At 38.2% G+C, this 18303-nt stretch overlaps 1 protein-coding gene across 1 annotated transcript in view; it reads right to left on the reverse strand.

The window, feature by feature from the left end:
• ptprdb (protein tyrosine phosphatase receptor type Db) overlaps nucleotides 1-18303 on the reverse strand; it is a 217868-nt gene that overhangs the window by 167778 nt on the left and 31787 nt on the right. Inside the window, exon 2 of the mRNA XM_042485070.1 lies at nucleotides 7707-7732. The gene's annotated coding sequence lies outside the window, so the exon portion shown is untranslated. The remainder of the gene's footprint in view (nucleotides 1-7706; nucleotides 7733-18303) is intronic.

Genomic DNA, 18303 nt, shown 5'->3' on the forward strand with positions numbered 1-18303 from the left:
GTCTTTTTTTTCTTTCAATATTTTGCAATTTGCAGGAAATCTTTTGCAAAGTTGCTTTTTGCCATTTTTTGCCATGTTTTCAAAAGAATTCAAACCATTTTGCTTTGGTTTCAAANTCACTATTTTTTATTATTATCTTTCACAATTCTGTCTATTAAAATGAATTTTCAGATCATTTTCTTTCAATATTTTGCAATTTGCAGGAAATCTTTTGCAAAGTTGCTTTTTGCCATTTTTTGCCATGTTTTCAAAAGAATTCAAACCATTTTGCTTTGGTTTCAAAGGTTTAAGTGCATGTAAAACGTGTCTGAATGCAACAAGAAAACTGACATTGTTTAAGGGGTTAAGTAATTGCACCTTGTTCTTGCAACACGTCTTATTTCGTTGGGTTCCAAGCTCACATGTTGTTTTAATGTTGGGAAATAAAATTGCATTTGTCGTAATTTATCTTTTGTGTGGACCTTGAACAAATAACTAAGGAGAAATCTGTACCCGTTGGGAATCGCTGCCCTCGCCTCTTTCCTTCCTCTCCACACCTCTTTCCTCATTACCTCATTTGCTCCTTTGCTCCACACCTCCCGTCGCCTCCTTTTCCTCCTTTCTTCACCACTTCCTTCTCTCCCCACCTCGAGCACCTGACTTCTCCCCTGCATTAAAATAGCCTCTTCCGCACCTCTTCCCCTCCGCATAGCACCTACCTGATTTACTCAGATCTCTTCTCCTCCTCCTCCTCCTTCCTCTCTGCTCCAATCCTACCTCAACCTGACCCATCCCTCTCTCCTTTCATTTCCTTTCCTCTCCTCTCCATACTCCTCTAAACTTTCATCATACGCCTCTCTGCTTGATCTATTAATCTCTCTCTGTTCTCGCTCGCTATTCCTTATCCCCTTAGCTCCTTTCCTCCCTTGCTCCCTCCTTCTCACCCTATTTTTTCCACCTCTCCCAGTCTCTGCACCTGCTTCTGAAGCTGTCTAGACTGGCAATGAAATGAGAATGGAGAAACTGAGAGAGAGACAGAGACAGAGAGGGAGGGAGGGAGAGAGAGAGATAGGGAGAGAGACAGAGAGAGAGAGAGAGAAAAAGAGACAGAGAGAGAGGGAGAGAGGGAGGGAGGGAGAGAGGGAGGGAGGTGGCAAAAATAGGCGGATAAGAGGAAAAAGAGACACGGAGGAGAGTGGGAGTAGACGAAGGAGATGGGAATGTTTGAGGGAGAAAGATAAAGTGGATAGAGGAGTCGAGAGGATGACATGAAAGCGAGTACAGAGATATTGTAAAAAGGGTTCATGATCTGAAGTGGAGTTGTTCATTTTTAGAAGAATAAGAAGCCCCACTACCTCTCTGTGCCTCCTTTTGAGTTGTCAGTGTCTCTTCATTTTCCGCTCTAAATTGTTTGGCGTCTTCCAGAGAACACAACAGCAATCATTTGCCGCGGTTCGCTGCTTCACACCCACGGAACACCTCTGTCCACTCATCTGCCATTTTGTTTTTGAATTGTGCCCCATTTTTCAATGTGATAAAGCTCCCCAATTCACACGTTGTATCAAAGTGAAGAAATGTGATCCAGGGGGACTTCTTGGTTCGTTTCTTCCTCATGAGCGGCTTCATGAATGAATTTCTCTGAGTATGCGGGTGGCGGCAGAGGAGGAGAAGCGAAGGCCTCGATCGAGTGATGAGGCAAACGAGGACAAACAGATGCTAGATTACATCTTTGTATGACAGGAACACACACACACACACACACACACACAGTTTGTTTGATGGTCTGAGTGTTTGTGTGCTTCAGAGTGTTCGTGTGTGTGTGAGTGCTTGACAGGAGGAGGTGTCCTGTCTGTCTCTAACAGGATGCGATAATTAACCTTTCTCATGCTGAGCGGAGCTATTAAAGCTGCGGCTTTAAACAAGTTTTTATCACCAACACAACACATTACACAATCTAAGTTGTTTAGAGCTGGTTATAACACATACAGTGACATGTGCACTGAACCAGTTCATGCCAGGGTCACACTTTCTGTCCGTGTCTATATTTATCCATTTAACCAGCCATTATTTACAAAGTAGTTAGTCAAGGTGGAGCTAATTCGACCTCCTTTGTATACTTGGTAGTTTAATCTCTAACAGGTTTTTACACTGTGAAGCTTGCCTCCCCAGGGTGCGTGGGAGAGTTGCAGCAGTGCCTGTCGCACACAGCTCCTGGCAGCAGTTATTGTACTTTAAATAACAATATCTCAATCTATTTGCTTTGGTGGACAAGGCTGTACAACAAGGACCTCGTAACTGTATACAATACTTGAGTAAACGTACTTAGTTATCTTCTAACGCTGCTTACAGCATATAAATGGGTATCACACACTTACATTATTTCTAAAACCATTCCAAAATCACTTTAACCAAAGACAGACTGATTTCTGGATAAAATCATCCTTTTCTTATATGAGCATGCAGGTAAGTATAAAGGTAAGTAGTATTTTTGTGGGCCTGTGCATAGGTAGGCTTTTTTTTGTGGGAATGTGGTTATTAGAGTTGTTATTAGAGTGCAAACAGGTAAGTGCAGCTTTAAAGTAAAAAGACCCTTTTAAATTTAGTGGTAGGCTTGAAGATTTACAACATCAGAAATGTGGACTCTCACATATATGAGCTTGACTCATTTTGATCAAAATGAATTAAAATGCATAAATAAGGGATTGACTGATATGTTTTTTCAGGGCCAATTTATATAACGATAATGAGTAATCAGGGATACTGATGAGCAATATTTGGAATGTACAGTACATACAGTTTCAGAAGAAAATCTTGGCATTAGATTATTTTAAGATCCATATGTTTAATTAAATCAAATTTCCAGTTTTTTTTGTTTTTGTTGTGTGGTCCATGAATGCAAGCACAGGAGCTTGTCATGAGTTGTTTTTCCCCTCGGTTTAAGTCACTGGGTGGATAACTGATCTGTTGATCGAGACAGAGCTGATTTGATTAGATCAATAGATGAGAGGAGCAGCTGCTGCAGAGATGAGTGAATGCAAACTTTAACACCCAACAAAAATTTAAGATAAGGTTTCACTTTTCCTGCTCCTACTCCCATCATTCTGCTGCTCTGTCTGTGCCCAGAGTATGGTCTTCACTCTGCCAGTGTGGAGAATGATTAATAGAATGGTAAATATATTCCATTAGCTCTCCTAATGAAAGGTTCAGTTCCAAAAAATATAAAATCAATATGGGCTGAAAGATGTTTTAATTGTGGCAGGCTGCCACAAATGAATGAATGTGGTGGAAACCATGGTAATTAAGGAGGCGGACAACTGATATTTGGAAGTGATACAAATTTACATTTTCAGTGAAAATGAAAATCTTAGTTTCAAAATTTGGAATAACACAAGCTCCAACAAAAACTCTGTTACCTCCAAAACACTAGCTGACGTTGGAGTTTCTATGTTACTCTGTTGAGTTGAGTGAAGTGTAGTTAAATTTGATTGATTTAACTAACTAACACATTTTAAACATGCAATAAATATTGCTTTATATAGACAACATTAAACAGAAGTGCAAAGTTCAGCTCCATTATAACTCATAAGTTTCACAGATAATTGTGTTTTGCTGGACATGTTTTCCCCACAAATATTTAATGCTAATGTTATTACCATAAGCTTATCATTGACATTGCAAAAATTAGCCGAGTGCCTTGCAGAGTTTACCTAACACTGACAAACATGACGCTGACGTTATAAAAGGGCAAATCGCAGTTTAAATGGGTATCTGCAAATCCAGGTTACACACGTCTGCTGTATGAAGAATCTTTTTAAGAATAAGCTGTGTTTATAGTTTATAAACTATGATCAACTCATCATAGTTTTAGTACTTAATCCATTTTAGTTTCATCAACTACTATAAGAGAAATGACAGAATATTACCAGAAGAAACACCAGGGGTATTTGCAAATTTGTCATACTGGGTTGTGATGTTTAACAGCTAACATCTGTAATTTCTGCTGCTTTACGATCAACACACAACTTCAGTTACCTTCAGTGTTATGACTCAAGACTGTACGGATGGATGGCTGGCTGGACAGACAGACAGACAGACAGACAGACAGACAGACATATGGATATAGATACATATTTAGACTTTTTACGGACCTACAGTCACCCTGTGCTCACAAGATGCATGTACACAGAAAAGAAAATACAACTAAGAGTCTCATGAGGGAGCCAATGTGGCAGATGGGCCAGCAGTAGAGTAACATATGACTTTGTGCCCCTGAGTCTCCAGTAGCAGCGGGCCAGCCAAACCTTAGCCACTAATGAGGCTCTACACACGATCCCAACAGAGCCCACTCCCCACACTGGGAACCAGACACACACAAGGAGGGAGACAGAGACTAAGATGTAGACGCATGCTCTCACGCACACATGCATACAATTGCTGACAAGCACTCACATAAGAGAGAAATTTTTAAAATCTGACACACAACCTTGGGCACCAAAGCAAACAAACACTACAGGGCACACTGACATGGCATGTGTTTGGTAAGAACCTTGTAGCTACAATTTTGGTGCTTTTTATGTCTTTACATGTTTGGACAATTGGCATCCCTCTCTACTCGTCCTCAGTTCTGAGGTAGGTGTGGGTGACTTGGACAAAATTCAGAAGTAATTACAGTATCACAGCATGGCAGTATTTCATATTCAAACGCAGGGTAAAATGTTTAACAACCTCTTGGAGCCAAATGTTGTTTTTTTTTTTATTTTTGTAGCAAAATTATATTATTGTTATTTCAAATATGTACAAAGCTTTAGGAGATTCTTTCAAATTGTTCTGGTGGCAAAAGTTTTTGTTTGTAAGAAAATTAGACAACTCTGATAATTGCTGCAGCCTATTGCTTAAAGCCATTCATTCTTACGCTGGCCTTATACCAACCACTTCTCAAGTGATTACTGAGGCAACAAACAAATTCAAATGTCAGAATAAAAACTTAGGTTTGTGCACGCTCCTGTGATCTTGATTGTTTGTTGTAAGACGGCCATAAAACTCAGCCCGAGCTGTGAAATCAGTCTTCTTGATGTTCAAACATGTTTATTATTTTCTTAAGTTTTTAGTCTTGGCTCATGTAAATACTGTAGTTACTACTACTACAACTACTATTACTGACGTTTCATGAACACTGGCAACAACCAATAGCTGCACTCTCCAGCACCACAACGGACGCATCAAACCAGGTCTACAGTAAACATGGAGGGGACTCTGGGAGGGTGCAAGAATGTGAACAAGTCTTGGTTCTTTTTTTACCGTGGAAAGGATATGCTGACGGAGTTGTGGAGTGAATAACAGTTTGATTTAATTACCGTGTAACTGATCTACAAACCAGTGCTTATTTTACTCCCACTAAAGGAGCACAGTAGCGTAGCTTTTTCAGGCCACAAAATCCAAAAGGTAAAGTCTGTACTCAAATAAAGTTTATTTTTATGGATTGTATTGATGCCAAATTGACATGAATACTGTACACATATGATGCTTTTTATTTTGTGTTTCTATAGTTATGGGTTTTTGCAGACATGTAAGAAATTGTTAATATGTCATATTTCTTACAGGGAGTTTGGCACAATATTTTCCACCAGAAGCAGGATGGGAATTAATCTCAAAAGGAATCTATTTGGTGTCTTGCAAATAGTGACTTTGCAAGATCCCCAGTGTTTGCCAAGTCTTACAGTGTGTGAGTAAAACTTCACATTGTCTTTAGATGTGAGAAGGTGACAGTCTTCTGAGTAGTCAAAGTCGTCAAAGTAAGAAAGTTCTAAACATGAAGCGCTGTAGGTGTTATTAGTTATTCTGGCTGATAAGACCACTCAGAATGAAGTTGGAAGTAGCTATGCTGGAGACTATATGAGGTCATTGGGCTGCATGTACCAAGAAGAATAATAAACCTATAAATTGTCCAGCCCTTGCAACTGGAACAAATGTAACAGAGTGTGAGAGAAATGTCAGTCAAGCATGGTATGCTTACGCCCACTCCAGGGTCCATTCCAGGGAAGCAGTCAATAATTGTTACGACTCAGACAACTGTGATACAAATAATAATTTCAGTTAAATAACTACATTTAATAAAGAAATACAGTTTCTGTATACAACAATATATGACAAAATCTCTTTTCTTTCTTATTTTTCCTTTCAATACAGAAGTTCTGTGAGGCCAAAAGGTAGTCGATGATGGCCAAAAATCAGAACGTTTATCTCCTACTTGCTAGATTTATCTCCTAGCTACTGGATGTTACACCTTCTGAATAACAGATAATATTTTAGGCTTAATTAGGTATTTTGGAAGGTGAGAAGCTGTGCAGAATAAAGTGCTTAGTGCACAATACAAAGGGCTCTAAAAATTCAGCCAAATGCAGCATAAACAAAAGGTTTTACCTTCTTAGTTACCTAAGTTGTCCACAGCTTTAAAAAAGACACCTTGCCATAATTCCAACAAACTTAATGAATCAATTAAAACGTGTTTTTGACAGTTAATTGGAGGTTCATTTTTTATTTATTTTACATTCAAATTTAATGATTTAACAATAGCTTTTTGGTGCATGCAGATAAATTTGTCTAGACAATTAGAATATTTTATCACTTTTGGTGCTTCATGTATCTTGGGTGTGTAGGGCCTTTAAAACTTGAATTGTAATTTTTGATAATATTTATTTTTATCAAAAAATGAGCCTTTAACTACAATGTTTAATTGTTGTTTTTTTTATTTTTGTCATCTACAATCATACAAATTGACTGTAAACAGTAATCCTAAATTACAGTTCTGCTGGATTTTGAGAATCCATAGAGAAAACGATACCAAATAGAGGTTATTTAATGTTCTTCACAGCACATTAAATAAACTCAAACCACTGAGCTCTAAAATGAAGCCATTTAAAAGCAAAAGACATTTGAAGAGACAACTTTTTCACTGATATTAAAAAAATGAAAAGCCCTTCATGTGCACCACGTGGTTGCCCATGCTCACACTAATATTACACTCACCCTGTATGCCCAACCACAAGGTCAGGCCCAGTTGTATGGCACTGTTGCACATTTAATTTTCTTTTGAGAAGTATTGTGAGTCTGCTGACATTATTACACAGCACCCCAGTCTGGAAGTAATAAGTTTGAGATATACTAAGGCTGAAACCTGAAACCCATAAATAAACAATAACAGTGGCCTTGCCTTTTAAAAAACTATAAGGCAGGTTTTTTTGCAGACAGACCCAGTTATGACTAACAGCATGTGACAGGCAGATTCAGTTGCAAGACAGCTTGGAAGAGGATTTACTGTATATTATTACTCTTTGTGTGTACTGCGGAATAACTGCACAATGCTTATGATATCTCCTATTGATTAAAAGCATTAAACAACTAATAGAAAGGAGTATATGTATCACACATGCTGTATTATCTCTATATTAGTGTCCTGTTGGCAGCAGATTCAGTCCTGTGCGTTCCTGATCATGGCTTTACCCGAGGAGTGCAGTGGGAGTGTTACCCAGAGTGTCTCTTTGTTATCTTAACACAATGATATTGTGTTTCAGCAAGCAGGATCCTGAGCCAAATAAATTTTGAGGACGCAGATTGTTTCGTGATACACACACTGTGCCAAGTGCTGATGGCGTGCTGTGTTTTATGGGTAGAAAATCAGAGGAAGAAAGTACAAGAGAAGGAAAACACAAAATGAGACTCTCTCTTACCTTAAGAAGCACTTGAACACGTCAAACTGCAAAGAGAAGGAGCGAAATGGGGGGGGGGGGGATGGAGAAGGGAAGGAGGAACGAGCAGGAAGGAGAGAGAGAAGAAAAGATTGAAATTAGATTACCATAGGGTGCAGTTGCAGAACAACAACTTTCCAAGACACTTCACAGGAGAAATGTGTGAGGTAAAACAAGAGAGATTTCAAAGTGCTCGAGTGGATTTCATCTTACAAGCAGGCCTGTTGTGCATTTATCTGCAATGTCTTTCCCTCTTTGCTCATAGAAGTATTACTATCACTATTATCAGGCTTCAGGGATCCCTTTGTTCCACAGACTATTCTACGATTACACAGATTCAAATTCCTAAAATATAATTCCCATGTCAATCCTCCACAGACAGTGACGGGTAGTACTACATTACATTTTCTACGTTACAAGCACATTCTTGCAAAATACATACTTCTGAAATAGTAGTTGTCTTGCTGAATTCTTTTAAATCTTACTCCACACTACTTGTCAATTATTGCACTGCAGAAGGAGCCACGATGCCCCTTGAATTGACCTATCGCTAAAAGCTCACTCAGACAAACAACTGACGCGCAGCTAAACTAACAACGGCAGCTGTCAATGTAAAAGACCTCTCCAAAGATGTTATACAGAACTTTTAGAGGCAGAAGCTCCTTTTATGCCACAGAAACGATCAAAAAGGTCATCACTATGCCGCGGTGTTAGAGTTAGCCACCCTTTTTTCTCTTTGTTCTTTTGCTTTCCAATTGCCAAAGAACAAAAATACTAACACTAAGTTGAACAGACGGCATGACGAGCTAACGTTACGAAGCGGAAGTTGCCATTATCAGCTATTAGCTAACTTAAGCTAACGTTAGCGAGCAAAATTTGCTGTAAGGTGACGTTATACACGACGTTGCTGGCATAAATTGTGAGGTTATATATACTTGTGGCTTTGAAGCAAATTTTGTAAACACTATGTTGCCTTACCATAGAACAAATGTATACATCCTTATTTAAATTATTATTTTGTGTTTGGACAGACTCACAGTGATTTGTACCATTTATCCCATAAGTTAGAACTGCATTATTTAAATAAAAAGGCAGGAATCAAAATTCTGATGCTTTTCTATGAAGGTCTACCAGCAGGATGTCCGAGTGCATTGTGTAGCTAGACAAAATGTGATTAGCTCATGGCGTTCGAGGGAAAGGCTTAGCGATAGGTCAACTGACTAAAGCTTAAGATCATGACAGAAGATGAAACGCCTCTTTCTCCCTCAGAAGAGACGTGCACATCCCCAACCCAGTTGCCATAAGGAAATGTTGGCATGTATGTTTCCACAAACCACAGCCATGTTATATTTTATATTATATAATATATTATTATATTATTATACATTTTATACCTATTATATCAACTTTTCTAAAGTGGTGTAGTGAATAAGCTGATTTTGTAATCGAGAGGTGGAGGGAATGGTACGACTCGGGCAAGACACCTGCTGAGCTGCAAACCACGGTTTGAAAACTACAAACAAAACCAGTTGCGTTTTAGTGAGTCATTTCTATTTTTCCAGCAGCTTTTTATGCACAAAGATTGTGCATTTGATTGTTTTTTAGTGACCTGTTGCTGTGATTCCAACAGGGATAGTGGAACAAATGGTTGTTTTTTACTGAGATATTGCTGCGTTTTCAGGTGGAATTGTGCCACGAAAGGCATTTTCTTTAGAGAGACATCCCTGCATATCTTCCGAGGATAATGCCATAATATGAAATGTTCTTTAAAGAGACATTGCTGCATTTATTGCCAGGATAGTGCAAAAAAAAAAAAAGAGTATATTTTTTACAAAGACACTGCTGTTTCCTGCCGGGACAGCATGATGAAAAGCATTTGTTTTTTACCATGACATAGCTACATTTTCAGGCAGGAGAGTACCACCAAAAGCATTTTTTTAAAGAGACATCCTTGCATATCCTACAGGGATAATGCCACAAAAGTGGTACTTTTTTTACTGAGACATCACTGCATTTTCTGCCAGGATTCTGCCACAAAAAAAGCGATCATTTTTAACTGAGACATTGCTGTATTTCCTGCCAAGAAAGTGCTTTTTTACCACTGTAACTGGTACTGTGTATCCTGCCCGGATCAAACCACAGAAGCAGGTTGTTGTTTTTTTTTTTTTTAACTAACATTGCTGCATTTCCCTCCGAAAACAACAGCAATTTTTTTTTTTTTTTTTTTTTACAGAGATATTGCTGTGTTTCCTGCCAGGACAGCGCCAAAGTGAATTTATCCACAATTCTTTCAACCTAAAGTGGTGGACATCTTGTCCTTTAAGAATCTGTTATCAACTAGGGATGTAAATCACTGGTTTCGTTAGGATACAATATTATATTCATAGTTTGGCCAACTTTAGGATATCACACAGTTTGCCACGATACGATTTCAATTAGATTTAGGGGCTGGCCATCGATATGAGAAGATATCATATGCTCAGTTATTACATGTCAGTTACACAGGAAGCTGCCAAAGTCACGTTTCCCCCACATATACAACATGGTAATGTTATTAGCATAGGGCTATGGCATTTTACATTGCGTAAGTTAGCTTAGCAGTTAGCAGACTTTTCCTCGCCTCATAACTTAACTAGTTTCCATTTATTTTCACTTTTTACTTCCTTTTACTCACCGCTGGTTTAAGTTGCTGCAACTTCTGACAGAAGAGTACGGATGAATTTCTCCCTGCATGCATGTTTTTTGTTTTTTTTTTTAAATCTAATATTGTTGAAACTGGGTAGCTAATGTTGCTGCCGCACAAAGTGAGTACAGTGAGATGTCCGGCCTGTACTGCCTGTTTCCTCATTACGCTTTTTTTTATATATATATACATATTTTTTACATATGATCAGTGCTATGTCTGTTAATCCCCAGTTTATTCAAAAACAAACTGATAATTTATGCCCAAGTAAATAGTTTTATCCTAATCGTCTCTCTCTTGGCTGCTTCCCATCATCTGCCTGACGCTGTGTGATTATAGTGCACAAGAATTTGTGACCCTGACACAGAATTTCAAAATAAAGCACAGCGAGGTTGATAAGGATCCATGTTTACACTCTGCATCAATGATATGTTGCTCACTTGATTGATATATCAATGTAGATCGATGGGTCGTTACACAAGTAATATCAACAACATGCATTTTGTCAATTCACTAGTTCTGGACATGGCACTTTAATGACAATTAACATGTTCCACATTTGTTATTACCTGTTGAGGACCTGGTTGGACATAAAACTATGATGTAATGAATTGCATCAGTATAATTAAAAATACTTTTACTTGAGCACTGTTTTTGTTTACCCACCACTGTCCACAGATTTAGACACCCCAAAAATAAATTCGACATTTCCTGATGTGAAGGTGTGAAATTACAGCCGTCACACAAACAAATTCAACAAATGCAAATGAAGTGAGCTCAGTTTGGAGATTAATTTCAGAAAATCATCACAAAATTACAACCCGGCTGCGAGATCACTGATTTATTCCAAAATAAAAATACATGAAATGATTGTGATCTTAATTTTTCCAGTGCAGGTGGGTTTTGACAGCTTTGACTGAGAATGTGGAGTAGATCTACACCAGGAAGCAAAGAGAAGCAGTTAGTGCAGCACTGAATACCATTTGACAGTTGCATCATTTAAAAACAAATCACAAAAGAGACCGCTCTTTAATGTGATTTTGAGGGGGCTATTTAAGAGAGAACTTGCAGAGTTTAAATAAACAAAGAAAGAAAAATTCTAGAAATAGCCCTCATGGATTTGCTGAGTCTCTGGAACTTGTACAATATTTATTCCTTTCCTCTGCAGCTCCACACTTTAGCGGACCCCAGTAGAGCGAAACAGGAAGGGGGGAGATGGTACTGGTTTGTTGGGTGCTGTTCTTCTCTGTCTTCCATTGCCAATGAGTGACCTACTGTACTTCACACTGCTACGCTCCACCTGGCTGCAATACATGCGGCCTTGGGCAAGTTTGCTTTGTCTGAAGTGCTTGTTTGAGGGTAAATCGCTTCTGAAACCCCCTCCCCAAACACCTTCTTAATGTCACATTAGGCCGTGCCAGTCCAACTATTTCGGTTACTTTCAAAAACCAAAATTCACATTGCGATTATGTGAAGGTGAGGAAGCAGCCAAGGTTTGAACTCTTTCCCTCTCTCTTTTTGCAACCTTTGCACAACTTTTCTTGTCACTTTTCATATCAACAACTGTGCAACATTATAGACGTCTTCCAGGAGAAAAGGTTTGAAAATGTGCGCCGTAATCAGGTGCATAATAAAGGCTCCCTGAGGAAATTTTGCACAATGCAGCATATACAAGAGATGATTGATTTTGTATGGATTTTAGGGACATTCAATTGTGATGTGACAGGCGATTGTCTGACTAAAAAAAACATCATATTATGTTTCAATATTTTATATTACTTTATACAACACATTTTTATATTTTTAGCTTATTAAAAAAATGTCCTTCTGGTCTTGGTTTGAGTGCTGGTTTTAATTTGTAATATTTGTCCTGGCTTGGTTTTGCATTGTTCCAAGTTTTCCTACTACTTACTCTTTTGTTTCATCTGTAATGGATTGACCAAATATTACTGTCTTTTCTATCTGTTCCATTTTAAAAGATTTAATACAAATCAAATAATTAGCGGAAAAATATATATTTATAATTCGAAGTTTAAAATTAGGCCACAACAAAAGTATAACAATGTTTTTTTTAATTTTCATTTCCTGTCTTTCACTTTTTTTTTTTTTGCAAATTTCACACAAATTTCTTATAACCTTTTTATTATTATTAATATATTATTATTATTATTATTATAAATTCTTAAATTGCTCATTGCCCTCTTTCCTTATTTTTTTAAAAGATCAAGCAAAATTCTTCAGGTTTCAAAGGGTTAATGCTGTAAGACATATTGTAAAGGTGGAGCTCCCCTGAAGAAACACTGCTCACTCTAATTGGTTTCTGAAAACTAAAGCTGTCAAACACTTACATTTTTAATCGCGATTAATCCCAGAATTTCCATAGTTAATTGCAATGAACTGCATTTTTAATCATGTTTTCAATTCCATTATTCTGCATTACAAAACTGTTATGAAGTCCATATTGACAAGGTGAAGCAGGTCTTACCAGATTTTCTTGATTAGGAATAAACAGACAGAAAAAACTGCATGGGTCTAGCATAAGGTGGGTTTGTCTGTAAAAGGGAGACTCATGGGCCATGTTGTTTTTCCCCAAAATTTAGCTCAACTTTGGAGCTGTATTCCACTTGCCTACTGAAAAGCTACCATGACATGATTGGTACCACCAGATTCCTTAAGTCTTCTATTTTTATTTGATACCAGTATCATATAGCTTTAAAATTCAGCCCGGTACAACCTCAAACAGAAATGTTGGCCAGCTATTAATGTTTCAACATATTTTTAAAAATTAACACGTTAATTACGGACTTTAATCTCATGCCGATTAATACAGACAGCCCCACTGAAAACATAGCCAAAATAGAACGCAGGCACTATTTTGATATTTTCCTCTAAACATAACTTGAATACACAAAAGTATTTAAGTCTTAAAACTGTAAGTATGAGCTGATAAACAGCGCATGGTGGTACAGTAGTTTCAATTAGTCTCTGAGGAGCAACCAGAGATAAATAGATTCTCTATAAAAGCTGTAATAAAGCAATTTAAACATACAGCACGTGTACACACTAGGGATGGAGCGATAGTAGATACAAGTGTTTATACCTTATTTGAGTCACAAATGCTCATGACATACTAGGTTTTTTGTTTTTATTACATAATTGCAATGACCGCCAACAGACACAGGAAGGAGCCCACTCTGCTCCACTGTATTAAAGTGGGCACAATAATTTCCTGATAAGTTTTCATTTACTTATTTTTAGGCTTATGAATATACTGTGACAGAAGAGAGAAAAAATGGTAAGAGATAAAGTAATGTATGGCATAGGTCTATGGCCCGCATTGAAACTGATAATTGACATTTGTGCGTCTAAATCATCAGGCCACCAGGATATTAAAGTTTTTATTTATTTTATTTTATTTTATTTAACCTTTATTTAACAAGGTTGGTCCCATTGAGGTTAGGAATCTCTTTTTCAAGGGAGACCTGGCCAAGAAAGTAAGCATTCATTGGACTTACTTACTTTATTCGACAGAAGACAATCCACAAATGTGTATCATGATCCAGAAACATGTCTAGGTTTCCCACACATCCATTTATTTGTTGCGGGCCACCACAATTAAAACATCTGCCACCACAAATAGATTTTCTAGTGCTATTGAAGTATATACTGTGCTGTTAATCATTGCATAGCAGAGTGTGCTGTTGTCACAGAGCTGCAGAGCACTAGGCACAGTGAACTGGAAACTTAACCGTTTATTTTACTGGGTCTAAAAGTTTGCATTCGCTCACTCTGTACTCTGCTTCTCCTCTCATCCATTAATCTGATCAGTGCTGATCAACTATCCAAACCACGACTTAACCTGCTGTTTATAACTAGAGTTTGGACTGTGCTGAATTCACGGACCAGCAAAAATTTGGAGAGGCGGCACAAAATGATTAAAAAAAGGACACACACAAAATCATGACATTTGCTGGCATCCCCCAACCTCCCTGCTACACATAGATTGCATGTAAACACTGCATGTATTTTTGATATATGTTGTGTAAGATTCCAGGTTGCACCGGTTCTCCCCGGATTAGCAAACTTTCTGTTGCTGCCGTTACAAAGACTAGAGCTGACATTTGCAGCTCTGGGGTTTGCACCGGCTGATTTCAAGTTGCTACAGCCACTAACTGACAGTCAGTCTCCACAGCTGCCATCAGCTCTCACTCTAGCTAGCTGATCTTGTTTTATTTATGGTCTGAAAAATAGTGAATTCAAGCGATCCACAAATGTGCAAAACCAGTTACATATACAAATAGGTCCAAAAATGCTTAAATTTGACATTACATGTATGTTTGTGGAAAAATATTCAATTTGTAAAACCTATGATATTTTCATCTGAAATTGAAATACATGTTTACAGAGTAAGTTATGTGTATTTTCAAATTGCTCTGTATTTTTGTGGACGTAACTTGGCACAGCACAAACTGAAAAAAATACATGTTTGTGGGGCAGTGAGGTATGTGTGGATCATGGTGCACATGCTTTTGATTGTCCTCTGTTTTATTAGCTACAACTAATAAAAAAGTTCCATATTTCTGCTTTTTGCTAGCATTGTGAGGAAAGAAGTGAATTAGAAGTGAATAATTTTTGCCTTTGTGTGAACATTCTGGACTGCACACACTCTTTTTTGGTATTTTATCATGACATTTTTTGATTCCCAAATAGATAAAACAGCACCAACTTTCTCACTTATCAAAGAAAATCTGGTCTTAAGTATAAAAATACTTTGGTAAAACTATTTTTGAAAAAGGTGCTGACAGAAAATGTGTTGGAACTACAAAAAGTTAAAAATGTGTATTTAAAAAAAAGGGGGCTGCAAAATGAGACAAACTTGCACATCTGTGTCACCACCAGTATTGTGAATCTTTTAATACTAGGTAAAGATGTTATTTCAGTATTATCAACATGATATTGAATAATGAGGTGTCAAGGTTACACACACACACACACACATACAGTTATCTATGGTGTGTGCACGTTTGGCTTACAAAATATGATATGTAAAGTCTGTAATTAACCCAAGAACAAACAACATGACACCATATCCATACACTCTAGACACAATCTGACACCCATGAATGCATAAGACATTAAAACCCCCACACACACACTCACACACACACACACAAAGAGCGATCAGAGTGTTTCATTAGTGAGGAGCAGATAGATTACCCTCCCAAAGGAGACATTGACCAAGAGGCCATTGATCTACTGAGCTAAGCCAATCTGTGTGTCGATATGTGTGTGTGTGTGTGTGTGTGTGTGTGTGTGTGTGTGTTTGTGAGAGTGAGTGCGTGCATGTGGAAAGTAGCCTACTGATGGAGCCTTTAAGTTGTTAGAGTAAGCACAGTAAATCTAATCCAGTTGTGTTTAATGGAGAGCGAAAGAAACAAGCAGTTGACATATTCATTAGGTCCAATTACTCCGTCCAATCACTGCCATCTCACTCACTCACTCACTCACCAGAGAGAGACGGAGAGAATCAGCACTATTTATGTCTTGGCAAACCACCATGAGGAACAGGATTGATAGTACTTGAATGATAAATAAAAAACATATTTATTCCACTTACTGAATGACAACATGGCGCATTTGGAGCCATCTAATATCGTTTGATCTCATTCAACCCCCGTCAGAGTGCTGAAGTGTAAATCAATCTGGCTAAAACTGGAATTACTCAATTACACTGCCTTATTGACGATTCAATAAAGGACGGTTGGGCTCGGGGGTTGTAATCATGACTTATGGTAATAATACAGTGACACCGCCATATTTCCCATAATGAGCTTGTTGTAAACACTAACAATCACAGACAAAAACAAGAAGAATGCTATTACTGGTGACATATTTTCTGCCTGAGTGTGTGTGTGTGTGTGTGTGTGTGTGTGTGTGTGTGTGTGTGTGTGTTTTGCCATCTACATGTGTGGGACTTGTAATTAGCTCTCTAGGTTGTTCTCTTACATTGGATCTGAAGGTAATTGGGGCTGTTGGACACTCGCTCTCAATCTCTGTCATTGTGTGTGTGTGTATGTGTGTATTCTGGAGAATGGCCAAACCATTACTGTGTGCTCAGCCTGCTCTAAAGCAGCTTGTGATTCATTAGTAATGAGTCCATTTGCAAACTAAATGAGTGTTTGAGTGGCCGAACAGCGGCGTGTGTGATGATTGTGTCCACTCACTCTATTCGCTGTCGGTCTACTATTTTGTAGTAAAGCATGTGAAACACACTCTCACGCCACGGGCAGAGGTTTGCATATGGACATTCAGGACATGTCCCCACCAATATTTGAGCAAACTTGTTTGTATTTTCGTCATCCTAACAGGTCTGTGCCATAAACTGTAAAACAATGGACATAGCTACTAGGCATGGGTCGTATCACTGTATGACTGTATACAGTGGGTGTGTATACAAATCCTGAAGGTATGTTATTCAATACTGTCATAAATACAGGCGCTCCCCTTTCTATGAAATTTACTGTATGTAGTGCACAGCACGCACCACCAGAGCTCAGTCTCCTCTGGTCTCTACTGGTGAGCAGGCAGCTGAGCTGAAAGACACTGTAACACCCAGGACTTCATTTGTGCTGGGTCCTGCCGGAACAGGATCTGGCACCTCCCACGTTAGATCCAGCACCTCCTGTATCACTTTAGAAATATGGAAGGCTATTTTTTTAATATTTAATGTTCTCTGTCTTGTTAGTCTTTATTTCCCATTGAAGTTGCACAAAAACTACCTAAATTGGATTTTAAAGGAGAGAGAGAGAGAGAGAGAGAGAGAGAGAAGAGGTACTTTAGGTCACACAGCGCACATTTTGGGAATTTTGTGCATGTCACGTGAGCTGATGTGATTTCAAACTGCAGTTTGAATTAAACTGGTCTGCCCTCAGTGGCAAGGAGGAAACTAGTAAAATGGCGGGAAGACAATCAAGATTGTTGAATTTCCTCAAACCAGCAAATGTTTTATGGGCTTTTTTCGTCAAATAAGCATGAAGGTAGGGAGGAATTTTCATTGTTATTCTCTGCTGTGTCTATATTGCTTATACATTTTGAGGACGGCAATAATATAATTAATGCAAGAATGCCTTTAAGTTTTTTTGGTGTCTATATATTTTTAGTGTATGATTACTGTAAGCTCCACAGGCAAGTGGGCGTTTTTGCTGTTAGATGGTGAGTGTGGGTGCGTCACTGTCCATGGTACTGAAACAGAATGGAGTTACAGATAAAAAGACATCATTTAGTCTGCTTGTTTTTCGTGATTCTAAATATAAAATTTAGCCCTAATTCCTAAATTTCCCCAAATGTAAAACCCTAGCTGAGGCGGAAAAAACGAAGTTAAGAGAGAAATCAAGCGCTACAAACTGTTAACAGCTGTTTCCCTGCATTTCATCCTGCTGATTTTGAGTGAACGGAATACTTGGATTAATAAATCTACATAAATATTGCTCTGTTTAGTTGTAACAGCTAGTACCAATGCAGTGACACACACCCCCACCACCAACAAGCCGCAAAAACAGCCCAGGACCTCCAACTTACAAATTAAACACTGGTGACACCCCACTGTTGCAGGACTGTAAACGGCCAACGGCCAGCTGAGACAGACCATGAAGATTAGCAGCATGATTTTTTACATCTAACTTGGCGAATTAATTATTTATTTTGACCAAACCAGATCTTGTGATTGTTGGGACATCAGACTGACTAATTCAACTAAAATCACTAGCAACAGTGACCAAAACAGTTTAATTTTGTTTCTGTCGAGTGTCTTTAAATATGCATAACTTTAGAACTTAAAAAATGCAAACAGGTGAGTTACATAAAAATTAACCCCAGTTGTCATGAATGTTGAAATAA

The sequence above is a fragment of the Plectropomus leopardus genome, chromosome 4 (assembly GCF_008729295.1).
Source record: "Plectropomus leopardus isolate mb chromosome 4, YSFRI_Pleo_2.0, whole genome shotgun sequence".
Classification (NCBI taxonomy): Eukaryota; Metazoa; Chordata; class Actinopteri; order Perciformes; family Serranidae; genus Plectropomus; species Plectropomus leopardus.